The sequence below is a fragment of the Astatotilapia calliptera genome, unplaced genomic scaffold, assembly GCF_964374335.1.
Source record: "Astatotilapia calliptera unplaced genomic scaffold, fAstCal68.1 SCAFFOLD_23, whole genome shotgun sequence".
NCBI lineage: Eukaryota > Metazoa > Chordata > Actinopteri > Cichliformes > Cichlidae > Astatotilapia > Astatotilapia calliptera.
This window is the reverse complement of record NW_027653674.1, coordinates 1-14,467: the sequence shown is the minus strand read 5'-3', so window position 1 is coordinate 14,467 and position 14,467 is coordinate 1.

Genomic DNA, 14,467 nt, shown 5'->3' with positions numbered 1-14,467 from the left:
TTGAACAACTTCATATAAATCGCTGTAACTTTTGATAGAAGACTCAGACAAACATGTTTATGGCTTTATCTTATAGAACTCAATATCCCCGTGCTTGGGCAAACAGGTTTTGCAGCCGTTTGAGCTAAGATTTTAAAATTATTCACATAATGAAAACCTATACTTTGTCTCAGGCGAGTTTCCCATTCAAATGCATGTAACATTGAGAAACGCATTGTCTTGGCGAAATAAAGCGTTTTTGAACAACTTCATATAAATCGCTGTAACTTTTGATAGAAGACTCAGACAAACATGTTTATGGCTTTATCTTATAGAACTCAATATCCCCGTGCTGGGCAAACAGAACAGGTTTTGCAGCCGTTTGAGCTAAGATTTTAAAATTATTCACATAATGAAAACCTATACTTTGTTTCAGGCGAGTTTCCCATTCAAATGCATGTAACAGTGAGAAACGCATTGTCTTGGCGAAATAAAGTTTTTTTTGAACAACTTCATATAAATCGCTGTAACTTTTGATAGAAGACTCAGACAAACATGTTTATGGCTTTATCTTATAGAACTCAATATCCCCGTGCTGGGCAAACAGGTTTTGCAGCCGTTTGAGCTAAGATTTTAAAATTATTCACATAATGAAAACCTATACGTTGTTTCAGGCGAGTTTCCCATTCAAATGCATGTAACAGTGAGAAACGCATTGTCTTGGCGAAATAAAGCGTTTTTGAACAACTTCATATAAATCGCTGTAACTTTTGATAGAAGACTCAGACAAACATGTTTATGGCTTTATCTTATAGAACTCAATATCCCCGTGCTGGGCAAACAGAACAGGTTTTGCAGCCGTTTGAGCTAAGAGTTTAAAATTATTCACATAATGAAAACCTATACTTTGTTTCAGGCGAGTTTCCCATTCAAATGCATGTAACAGTGAGAAACGCATTGTCTTGGCGAAATAAAGCGTTTTTGAACAACTTCATATAAATCGCTGTAACTTTTGATAGAAGACTCAGACAAACATGTTTATGGCTTTATCTTATAGAACTCAATATCCCCGTGCTGGGCAAACAGGTTTTGCAGCCGTTTGAGCTAAGATTTTAAAATTATTCACATAATGAAAACCTATACTTTGTCTCAGGCGAGTTTCCCATTCAAATGCATGTAACATTGAGAAACGCATTGTCTTGGCGAAATAAAGCGTTTTTGAACAACTTCATATAAATCGCTGTAACTTTTGATAGAAGACTCAGACAAACATGTTTATGGCTTTATCTTATAGAACTCAATATCCCCGTGCTGGGCAAACAGAACAGGTTTTGCAGCCGTTTGAGCTAAGATTTTAAAATTATTCACATAATGAAAACCTATACTTTGTTTCAGGCGAGTTTCCCATTCAAATGCATGTAACAGTGAGAAACGCATTGTCTTGGCGAAATAAAGTTTTTTTTGAACAACTTCATATAAATCGCTGTAACTTTTGATAGAAGACTCAGACAAACATGTTTATGGCTTTATCTTATAGAACTCAATATCCCCGTGCTGGGCAAACAGGTTTTGCAGCCGTTTGAGCTAAGATTTTAAAATTATTCACATAATGAAAACCTATACGTTGTTTCAGGCGAGTTTCCCATTCAAATGCATGTAACAGTGAGAAACGCATTGTCTTGGCGAAATAAAGCGTTTTTGAACAACTTCATATAAATCGCTGTAACTTTTGATAGAAGACTCAGACAAACATGTTTATGGCTTTATCTTATAGAACTCAATATCCCCGTGCTGGGCAAACAGAACAGGTTTTGCAGCCGTTTGAGCTAAGATTTTAAAATTATTCACATAATGAAAACCTATACTTTGTTTCAGGCGAGTTTCCCATTCAAATGCATGTAACAGTGAGAAACGCATTGTCTTGGCGAAATAAAGCGTTTTTGAACAACTTCATATAAATCGCTGTAACTTTTGATAGAAGACTCAGACAAACATGTTTATGGCTTTATCTTATAGAGCTCAATATCCCCGTGCTGGGCAAACAGGTTTTGCAGCCGTTTGAGCTAAGATTTTAAAATTATTCACATAATGAAAACCTATACGTTGTTTCAGGCGAGTTTCCCATTCAAATGCATGTAACATTGAGAAACGCATTGTCTTGGCGAAATAAAGCGTTTTTGAACAACTTCATATAAATCGCTGTAACTTTTGATAGAAGACTCAGACAAACATGTTTATGGCTTTATCTTATAGAACTCAATATCCCCGTGCTGGGCAAACAGGTTTTGCAGCCGTTTGAGCTAAGATTTTAAAATTATTCACATAATGAAAACCTATACTTTGTTTCAGGCGAGTTTCCCATTCAAATGCATGTAACAGTGAGAAACGCATTGTCTTGGCGAAATAAAGCGTTTTTGAACAACTTCATATAAATCGCTGTAACTTTTGATAGAAGACTCAGACAAACATGTTTATGGCTTTATCTTATAGAACTCAATATCCCCGTGCTGGGCAAACAGGTTTTGCAGCCGTTTGAGCTAAGATTTTAAAATTATTCACATAATGAAAACCTATACTTTGTTTCAGGCGAGTTTCCCATTCAAATGCATGTAACAGTGAGAAACGCATTGTCTTGGCGAAATAAAGTTTTTTTTGAACAACTTCATATAAATCGCTGTAACTTTTGATAGAAGACTCAGACAAACATGTTTATGGCTTTATCTTATAGAACTCAATATCCCCGTGCTGGGCAAACAGGTTTTGCAGCCGTTTGAGCTAAGATTTTAAAATTATTCACATAATCAAAACCTATACTTTGTCTCAGGCGAGTTTCCCATTCAAATGCATGTAACATTGAGAAACGCATTGTCTTGGCGAAATAAAGCGTTTTTGAACAACTTCATATAAATCGCTGTAACTTTTGATAGAAGACTCAGACAAACATGTTTATGGCTTTATCTTATAGAACTCAATATCCCCGTGCTGGGCAAACAGGTTTTGCAGCCGTTTGAGCTAAGATTTTAAAATTATTCACATAATGAAAACCTATACGTTGTTTCAGGCGAGTTTCCCATTCAAATGCATGTAACAGTGAGAAACGCATTGTCTTGGCGAAATAAAGTTTTTTTTGAACAACTTCATATAAATCGCTGTAACTTTTGATAGAAGACTCAGACAAACATGTTTATGGCTTTATCTTATAGAACTCAATATCCCCGTGCTGGGCAAACAGGTTTTGCAGCCGTTTGAGCTAAGATTTTAAAAATAATTAACATAATGAAAACCTATACTTTGTTTCAGGCGAGTTTCCCATTCAAATGCATGTAACAGTGAGAAACGCATTGTCTTGGCGAAATAAAGCGTTTTTGAACAACTTCATATAAATCGCTGTAACTTTTGATAGAAGACTCAGACAAACATGTTTATGGCTTTATCTTATAGAACTCAATATCCCCGTGCTGGGCAAACAGAACAGGTTTTGCAGCCGTTTGAGCTAAGATTTTAAAATTATTCACATAATGAAAACCTATACTTTGTTTCAGGCGAGTTTCCCATTCAAATGCATGTAACAGTGAGAAACGCATTGTCTTGGCGAAATAAAGCGTTTTTGAACAACTTCATATAAATCGCTGTAACTTTTGATAGAAGACTCAGACAAACATGTTTATGGCTTTATCTTATAGAACTCAATATCCCCGTGCTGGGCAAACAGGTTTTGCAGCCGTTTGAGCTAAGATTTTAAAATTATTCACATAATGAAAACCTATACTTTGTCTCAGGCGAGTTTCCCATTCAAATGCATGTAACATTGAGAAACGCATTGTCTTGGCGAAATAAAGCGTTTTTGAACAACTTCATATAAATCGCTGTAACTTTTGATAGAAGACTCAGACAAACATGTTTATGGCTTTATCTTATAGAACTCAATATCCCCGTGCTGGGCAAACAGAACAGGTTTTGCAGCCGTTTGAGCTAAGATTTTAAAATTATTCACATAATGAAAACCTATACTTTGTTTCAGGCGAGTTTCCCATTCAAATGCATGTAACAGTGAGAAACGCATTGTCTTGGCGAAATAAAGTTTTTTTTGAACAACTTCATATAAATCGCTGTAACTTTTGATAGAAGACTCAGACAAACATGTTTATGGCTTTATCTTATAGAACTCAATATCCCCGTGCTGGGCAAACAGGTTTTGCAGCCGTTTGAGCTAAGATTTTAAAATTATTCACATAATGAAAACCTATACGTTGTTTCAGGCGAGTTTCCCATTCAAATGCATGTAACAGTGAGAAACGCATTGTCTTGGCGAAATAAAGCGTTTTTGAACAACTTCATATAAATCGCTGTAACTTTTGATAGAAGACTCAGACAAACATGTTTATGGCTTTATCTTATAGAACTCAATATCCCCGTGCTGGGCAAACAGAACAGGTTTTGCAGCCGTTTGAGCTAAGATTTTAAAATTATTCACATAATGAAAACCTATACTTTGTCTCAGGCGAGTTTCCCATTCAAATGCATGTAACATTGAGAAACGCATTGTCTTGGCGAAATAAAGCGTTTTTGAACAACTTCATATAAATCGCTGTAACCTTTGATAGAAGACTCAGACAAACATGTTTATGGCTTTATCTTATAGAACTCAATATCCCCGTGCTGGGCAAACAGGTTTTGCAGCCGTTTGAGCTAAGATTTTAAAATTATTCACATAATGAAAACCTATACTTTGTTTCAGGCGAGTTTCCCATTCAAATGCATGTAACAGTGAGAAACGCATTGTCTTGGCGAAATAAAGCGTTTTTGAACAACTTCATATAAATCGCTGTAACTTTTGATAGAAGACTCAGACAAACATGTTTATGGCTTTATCTTATAGAACTCAATATCCCCGTGCTTGGGCAAACAGGTTTTGCAGCCGTTTGAGCTAAGATTTTAAAATTATTCACATAATGAAAACCTATACTTTGTTTCAGGCGAGTTTCCCATTCAAATGCATGTAACAGTGAGAAACGCATTGTCTTGGCGAAATAAAGCGTTTTTGAACAACTTCATATAAATCGCTGTAACTTTTGATAGAAGACTCAGACAAACATGTTTATGGCTTTATCTTATAGAACTCAATATCCCCGTGCTGGGCAAACAGGTTTTGCAGCCGTTTGAGCTAAGATTTTAAAATTATTCACATAATGAAAACCTATACTTTGTTTCAGGCGAGTTTCCCATTCAAATGCATGTAACAGTGAGAAACGCATTGTCTTGGCGAAATAAAGCGTTTTTGAACAACTTCATATAAATCGCTGTAACTTTTGATAGAAGACTCAGACAAACATGTTTATGGCTTTATCTTATAGAACTCAATATCCCCGTGCTGGGCAAACAGGTTTTGCAGCCGTTTGAGCTAAGATTTTAAAATTATTCACATAATGAAAACCTATACTTTGTTTCAGGCGAGTTTCCCATTCAAATGCATGTAACAGTGAGAAACGCATTGTCTTGGCGAAATAAAGCGTTTTTGAACAACTTCATATAAATCGCTGTAACTTTTGATAGAAGACTCAGACAAACATGTTTATGGCTTTATCTTATAGAACTCAATATCCCCGTGCTTGGGCAAACAGGTTTTGCAGCCGTTTGAGCTAAGATTTTAAAATTATTCACATAATGAAAACCTATACTTTGTCTCAGGCGAGTTTCCCATTCAAATGCATGTAACATTGAGAAACGCATTGTCTTGGCGAAATAAAGCGTTTTTGAACAACTTCATATAAATCGCTGTAACTTTTGATAGAAGACTCAGACAAACATGTTTATGGCTTTATCTTATAGAACTCAATATCCCCGTGCTGGGCAAACAGAACAGGTTTTGCAGCCGTTTGAGCTAAGATTTTAAAATTATTCACATAATGAAAACCTATACTTTGTTTCAGGCGAGTTTCCCATTCAAATGCATGTAACAGTGAGAAACGCATTGTCTTGGCGAAATAAAGTTTTTTTTGAACAACTTCATATAAATCGCTGTAACTTTTGATAGAAGACTCAGACAAACATGTTTATGGCTTTATCTTATAGAACTCAATATCCCCGTGCTGGGCAAACAGGTTTTGCAGCCGTTTGAGCTAAGATTTTAAAATTATTCACATAATGAAAACCTATACGTTGTTTCAGGCGAGTTTCCCATTCAAATGCATGTAACAGTGAGAAACGCATTGTCTTGGCGAAATAAAGCGTTTTTGAACAACTTCATATAAATCGCTGTAACTTTTGATAGAAGACTCAGACAAACATGTTTATGGCTTTATCTTATAGAACTCAATATCCCCGTGCTGGGCAAACAGAACAGGTTTTGCAGCCGTTTGAGCTAAGATTTTAAAATTATTCACATAATGAAAACCTATACTTTGTTTCAGGCGAGTTTCCCATTCAAATGCATGTAACAGTGAGAAACGCATTGTCTTGGCGAAATAAAGCGTTTTTGAACAACTTCATATAAATCGCTGTAACTTTTGATAGAAGACTCAGACAAACATGTTTATGGCTTTATCTTATAGAACTCAATATCCCCGTGCTGGGCAAACAGGTTTTGCAGCCGTTTGAGCTAAGATTTTAAAATTATTCACATAATGAAAACCTATACTTTGTCTCAGGCGAGTTTCCCATTCAAATGCATGTAACATTGAGAAACGCATTGTCTTGGCGAAATAAAGCGTTTTTGAACAACTTCATATAAATCGCTGTAACTTTTGATAGAAGACTCAGACAAACATGTTTATGGCTTTATCTTATAGAACTCAATATCCCCGTGCTGGGCAAACAGAACAGGTTTTGCAGCCGTTTGAGCTAAGATTTTAAAATTATTCACATAATGAAAACCTATACTTTGTTTCAGGCGAGTTTCCCATTCAAATGCATGTAACAGTGAGAAACGCATTGTCTTGGCGAAATAAAGTTTTTTTTGAACAACTTCATATAAATCGCTGTAACTTTTGATAGAAGACTCAGACAAACATGTTTATGGCTTTATCTTATAGAACTCAATATCCCCGTGCTGGGCAAACAGGTTTTGCAGCCGTTTGAGCTAAGATTTTAAAATTATTCACATAATGAAAACCTATACGTTGTTTCAGGCGAGTTTCCCATTCAAATGCATGTAACAGTGAGAAACGCATTGTCTTGGCGAAATAAAGCGTTTTTGAACAACTTCATATAAATCGCTGTAACTTTTGATAGAAGACTCAGACAAACATGTTTATGGCTTTATCTTATAGAACTCAATATCCCCGTGCTGGGCAAACAGAACAGGTTTTGCAGCCGTTTGAGCTAAGATTTTAAAATTATTCACATAATGAAAACCTATACTTTGTTTCAGGCGAGTTTCCCATTCAAATGCATGTAACAGTGAGAAACGCATTGTCTTGGCGAAATAAAGCGTTTTTGAACAACTTCATATAAATCGCTGTAACTTTTGATAGAAGACTCAGACAAACATGTTTATGGCTTTATCTTATAGAACTCAATATCCCCGTGCTGGGCAAACAGGTTTTGCAGCCGTTTGAGCTAAGATTTTAAAATTATTCACATAATGAAAACCTATACTTTGTTTCAGGCGAGTTTCCCATTCAAATGCATGTAACAGTGAGAAACGCATTGTCTTGGCGAAATAAAGCGTTTTTGAACAACTTCATATAAATCGCTGTAACTTTTGATAGAAGACTCAGACAAACATGTTTATGGCTTTATCTTATAGAACTCAATATCCCCGTGCTGGGCAAACAGGTTTTGCAGCCGTTTGAGCTAAGATTTTAAAATTATTCACATAATGAAAACCTATACTTTGTTTCAGGCGAGTTTCCCATTCAAATGCATGTAACAGTGAGAAACGCATTGTCTTGGCGAAATAAAGCGTTTTTGAACAACTTCATATAAATCGCTGTAACTTTTGATAGAAGACTCAGACAAACATGTTTATGGCTTTATCTTATAGAACTCAATATCCCCGTGCTGGGCAAACAGGTTTTGCAGCCGTTTGAGCTAAGATTTTAAAATTATTCACATAATGAAAACCTATACTTTGTCTCAGGCGAGTTTCCCATTCAAATGCATGTAACATTGAGAAACGCATTGTCTTGGCGAAATAAAGCGTTTTTGAACAACTTCATATAAATCGCTGTAACTTTTGATAGAAGACTCAGACAAACATGTTTATGGCTTTATCTTATAGAACTCAATATCCCCGTGCTGGGCAAACAGGTTTTGCAGCCGTTTGAGCTAAGATTTTAAAATTATTCACATAATGAAAACCTATACGTTGTTTCAGGCGAGTTTCCCATTCAAATGCATGTAACAGTGAGAAACGCATTGTCTTGGCGAAATAAAGCGTTTTTGAACAACTTCATATAAATCGCTGTAACTTTTGATAGAAGACTCAGACAAACATGTTTATGGCTTTATCTTATAGAACTCAATATCCCCGTGCTGGGCAAACAGAACAGGTTTTGCAGCCGTTTGAGCTAAGATTTTAAAATTATTCACATAATGAAAACCTATACTTTGTCTCAGGCGAGTTTCCCATTCAAATGCATGTAACATTGAGAAACGCATTGTCTTGGCGAAATAAAGCGTTTTTGAACAACTTCATATAAATCGCTGTAACTTTTGATAGAAGACTCAGACAAACATGTTTATGGCTTTATCTTATAGAACTCAATATCCCCGTGCTGGGCAAAAAGGTTTTGCAGCCGTTTGAGCTAAGATTTTAAAATTATTCACATAATGAAAACCTATACTTTGTCTCAGGCGAGTTTCCCATTCAAATGCATGTAACATTGAGAAACGCATTGTCTTGGCGAAATAAAGTTTTTTTTGAACAACTTCATATAAATCGCTGTAACTTTTGATAGAAGACTCAGACAAACATGTTTATGGCTTTATCTTATAGAACTCAATATCCCCGTGCTGGGCAAACAGGTTTTGCAGCCGTTTGAGCTAAGATTTTAAAATTATTCACATAATGAAAACCTATACGTTGTTTCAGGCGAGTTTCCCATTCAAATGCATGTAACAGTGAGAAACGCATTGTCTTGGCGAAATAAAGCGTTTTTGAACAACTTCATATAAATCGCTGTAACTTTTGATAGAAGACTCAGACAAACATGTTTATGGCTTTATCTTATAGAACTCAATATCCCCGTGCTGGGCAAACAGAACAGGTTTTGCAGCCGTTTGAGCTAAGATTTTAAAATTATTCACATAATGAAAACCTATACTTTGTCTCAGGCGAGTTTCCCATTCAAATGCATGTAACATTGAGAAACGCATTGTCTTGGCGAAATAAAGCGTTTTTGAACAACTTCATATAAATCGCTGTAACTTTTGATAGAAGACTCAGACAAACATGTTTATGGCTTTATCTTATAGAACTCAATATCCCCGTGCTGGGCAAACAGGTTTTGCAGCCGTTTGAGCTAAGATTTTAAAATTATTCACATAATGAAAACCTATACTTTGTTTCAGGCGAGTTTCCCATTCAAATGCATGTAACAGTGAGAAACGCATTGTCTTGGCGAAATAAAGCGTTTTTGAACAACTTCATATAAATCGCTGTAACTTTTGATAGAAGACTCAGACAAACATGTTTATGGCTTTATCTTATAGAACTCAATATCCCCGTGCTTGGGCAAACAGGTTTTGCAGCCGTTTGAGCTAAGATTTTAAAATTATTCACATAATGAAAACCTATACTTTGTTTCAGGCGAGTTTCCCATTCAAATGCATGTAACAGTGAGAAACGCATTGTCTTGGCGAAATAAAGCGTTTTTGAACAACTTCATATAAATCGCTGTAACTTTTGATAGAAGACTCAGACAAACATGTTTATGGCTTTATCTTATAGAACTCAATATCCCCGTGCTGGGCAAACAGGTTTTGCAGCCGTTTGAGCTAAGATTTTAAAATTATTCACATAATGAAAACCTATACTTTGTTTCAGGCGAGTTTCCCATTCAAATGCATGTAACAGTGAGAAACGCATTGTCTTGGCGAAATAAAGCGTTTTTGAACAACTTCATATAAATCGCTGTAACTTTTGATAGAAGACTCAGACAAACATGTTTATGGCTTTATCTTATAGAACTCAATATCCCCGTGCTGGGCAAACAGGTTTTGCAGCCGTTTGAGCTAAGATTTTAAAATTATTCACATAATGAAAACCTATACTTTGTTTCAGGCGAGTTTCCCATTCAAATGCATGTAACAGTGAGAAACGCATTGTCTTGGCGAAATAAAGCGTTTTTGAACAACTTCATATAAATCGCTGTAACTTTTGATAGAAGACTCAGACAAACATGTTTATGGCTTTATCTTATAGAACTCAATATCCCCGTGCTGGGCAAACAGGTTTTGCAGCCGTTTGAGCTAAGATTTTAAAATTATTCACATAATGAAAACCTATACTTTGTCTCAGGCGAGTTTCCCATTCAAATGCATGTAACATTGAGAAACGCATTGTCTTGGCGAAATAAAGCGTTTTTGAACAACTTCATATAAATCGCTGTAACTTTTGATAGAAGACTCAGACAAACATGTTTATGGCTTTATCTTATAGAACTCAATATCCCCGTGCTGGGCAAACAGGTTTTGCAGCCGTTTGAGCTAAGATTTTAAAATTATTCACATAATGAAAACCTATACTTTGTCTCAGGCGAGTTTCCCATTCAAATGCATGTAACATTGAGAAACGCATTGTCTTGGCGAAATAAAGCGTTTTTGAACAACTTCATATAAATCGCTGTAACTTTTGATAGAAGACTCAGACAAACATGTTTATGGCTTTATCTTATAGAACTCAATATCCCCGTGCTGGGCAAACAGGTTTTGCAGCCGTTTGAGCTAAGATTTTAAAATTATTCACATAATGAAAACCTATACTTGGTCTCAGGCGAGTTTCCCATTCAAATGCATGTAACATTGAGAAACGCATTGTCTTGGCGAAATAAAGCGTTTTTGAACAACTTCATATAAATCGCTGTAACTTTTGATAGAAGACTCAGACAAACATGTTTATGGCTTTATCTTATAGAACTCAATATCCCCGTGCTGGGCAAACAGGTTTTGCAGCCGTTTGAGCTAAGATTTTAAAATTATTCACATAATGAAAACCTATACGTTGTTTCAGGCGAGTTTCCCATTCAAATGCATGTAACAGTGAGAAACGCATTGTCTTGGCGAAATAAAGCGTTTTTGAACAACTTCATATAAATCGCTGTAACTTTTGATAGAAGACTCAGACAAACATGTTTATGGCTTTATCTTATAGAACTCAATATCCCCGTGCTGGGCAAACAGAACAGGTTTTGCAGCCGTTTGAGCTAAGATTTTAAAATTATTCACATAATGAAAACCTATACTTTGTCTCAGGCGAGTTTCCCATTCAAATGCATGTAACATTGAGAAACGCATTGTCTTGGCGAAATAAAGCGTTTTTGAACAACTTCATATAAATCGCTGTAACTTTTGATAGAAGACTTAGACAAACATGTTTATGGCTTTATCTTATAGAACTCAATATCCCCGTGCTGGGCAAACAGGTTTTGCAGCCGTTTGAGCTAAGATTTTAAAATTATTCACATAATGAAAACCTATACTTTGTCTCAGGCGAGTTTCCCATTCAAATGCATGTAACATTGAGAAACGCATTGTCTTGGCGAAATAAAGCGTTTTTGAACAACTTCATATAAATCGCTGTAACTTTTGATAGAAGACTCAGACAAACATGTTTATGGCTTTATCTTATAGAACTCAATATCCCCGTGCTGGGCAAACAGAACAGGTTTTGCAGCCGTTTGAGCTAAGATTTTAAAATTATTCACATAATGAAAACCTATACTTTGTTTCAGGCGAGTTTCCCATTCAAATGCATGTAACAGTGAGAAACGCATTGTCTTGGCGAAATAAAGTTTTTTTTGAACAACTTCATATAAATCGCTGTAACTTTTGATAGAAGACTCAGACAAACATGTTTATGGCTTTATCTTATAGAACTCAATATCCCCGTGCTGGGCAAACAGGTTTTGCAGCCGTTTGAGCTAAGATTTTAAAATTATTCACATAATGAAAACCTATACGTTGTTTCAGGCGAGTTTCCCATTCAAATGCATGTAACAGTGAGAAACGCATTGTCTTGGCGAAATAAAGCGTTTTTGAACAACTTCATATAAATCGCTGTAACTTTTGATAGAAGACTCAGACAAACATGTTTATGGCTTTATCTTATAGAACTCAATATCCCCGTGCTGGGCAAACAGAACAGGTTTTGCAGCCGTTTGAGCTAAGATTTTAAAATTATTCACATAATGAAAACCTATACTTTGTCTCAGGCGAGTTTCCCATTCAAATGCATGTAACATTGAGAAACGCATTGTCTTGGCGAAATAAAGCGTTTTTGAACAACTTCATATAAATCGCTGTAACTTTTGATAGAAGACTCAGACAAACATGTTTATGGCTTTATCTTATAGAACTCAATATCCCCGTGCTGGGCAAACAGGTTTTGCAGCCGTTTGAGCTAAGATTTTAAAATTATTCACATAATGAAAACCTATACTTTGTTTCAGGCGAGTTTCCCATTCAAATGCATGTAACAGTGAGAAACGCATTGTCTTGGCGAAATAAAGCGTTTTTGAACAACTTCATATAAATAGCTGTAACTTTTGATAGAAGACTCAGACAAACATGTTTATGGCTTTATCTTATAGAACTCAATATCCCCGTGCTTGGGCAAACAGGTTTTGCAGCCGTTTGAGCTAAGATTTTAAAATTATTCACATAATGAAAACCTATACTTTGTTTCAGGCGAGTTTCCCATTCAAATGCATGTAACAGTGAGAAACGCATTGTCTTGGCGAAATAAAGCGTTTTTGAACAACTTCATATAAATCGCTGTAACTTTTGATAGAAGACTCAGACAAACATGTTTATGGCTTTATCTTATAGAACTCAATATCCCCGTGCTGGGCAAACAGGTTTTGCAGCCGTTTGAGCTAAGATTTTAAAATTATTCACATAATGAAAACCTATACTTTGTTTCAGGCGAGTTTCCCATTCAAATGCATGTAACAGTGAGAAACGCATTGTCTTGGCGAAATAAAGCGTTTTTGAACAACTTCATATAAATCGCTGTAACTTTTGATAGAAGACTCAGACAAACATGTTTATGGCTTTATCTTATAGAACTCAATATCCCCGTGCTGGGCAAACAGAACAGGTTTTGCAGCCGTTTGAGCTAAGATTTTAAAATTATTCACATAATGAAAACCTATACTTTGTTTCAGGCGAGTTTCCCATTCAAATGCATGTAACAGTGAGAAACGCATTGTCTTGGCGAAATAAAGCGTTTTTGAACAACTTCATATAAATCGCTGTAACTTTTGATAGAAGACTCAGACAAACATGTTTATGGCTTTATCTTATAGAACTCAATATCCCCGTGCTTGGGCAAACAGGTTTTGCAGCCGTTTGAGCTAAGATTTTAAAATTATTCACATAATGAAAACCTATACTTTGTCTCAGGCGAGTTTCCATTCAAATGCATGTAACATTGAGAAACGCATTGTCTTGGCGAAATAAAGCGTTTTTGAACAACTTCATATAAATCGCTGTAACTTTTGATAGAAGACTCAGACAAACATGTTTATGGCTTTATCTTATAGAACTCAATATCCCCGTGCTGGGCAAACAGAACAGGTTTTGCAGCCGTTTGAGCTAAGATTTTAAAATTATTCACATAATGAAAACCTATACTTTGTTTCAGGCGAGTTTCCCATTCAAATGCATGTAACAGTGAGAAACGCATTGTCTTGGCGAAATAAAGCGTTTTTGAACAACTTCATATAAATCGCTGTAACTTTTGATAGAAGACTCAGACAAACATGTTTATGGCTTTATCTTATAGAACTCAATATCCCCGTGCTGGGCAAACAGGTTTTGCAGCCGTTTGAGCTAAGATTTTAAAATTATTCACATAATGAAAACCTATACTTTGTTTCAGGCGAGTTTCCCATTCAAATGCATGTAACAGTGAGAAACGCATTGTCTTGGCGAAATAAAGCGTTTTTGAACAACTTCATATAAATCGCTGTAACTTTTGATAGAAGACTCAGACAAACATGTTTATGGCTTTATCTTATAGAACTCAATATCCCCGTGCTGGGCAAACAGGTTTTGCAGCCGTTTGAGCTAAGATTTTAAAATTATTCACATAATGAAAACCTATACTTTGTTTCAGGCGAGTTTCCCATTCAAATGCATGTAACAGTGAGAAACGCATTGTCTTGGCGAAATAAAGCGTTTTTGAACAACTTCATATAAATCGCTGTAACTTTTGATAGAAGACTCAGACAAACATGTTTATGGCTTTATCTTATAGAACTCAATATCCCCGTGCTTGGGCAAACAGGTTTTGCAGCCGTTTGAGCTAAGATTTTAAAATTAT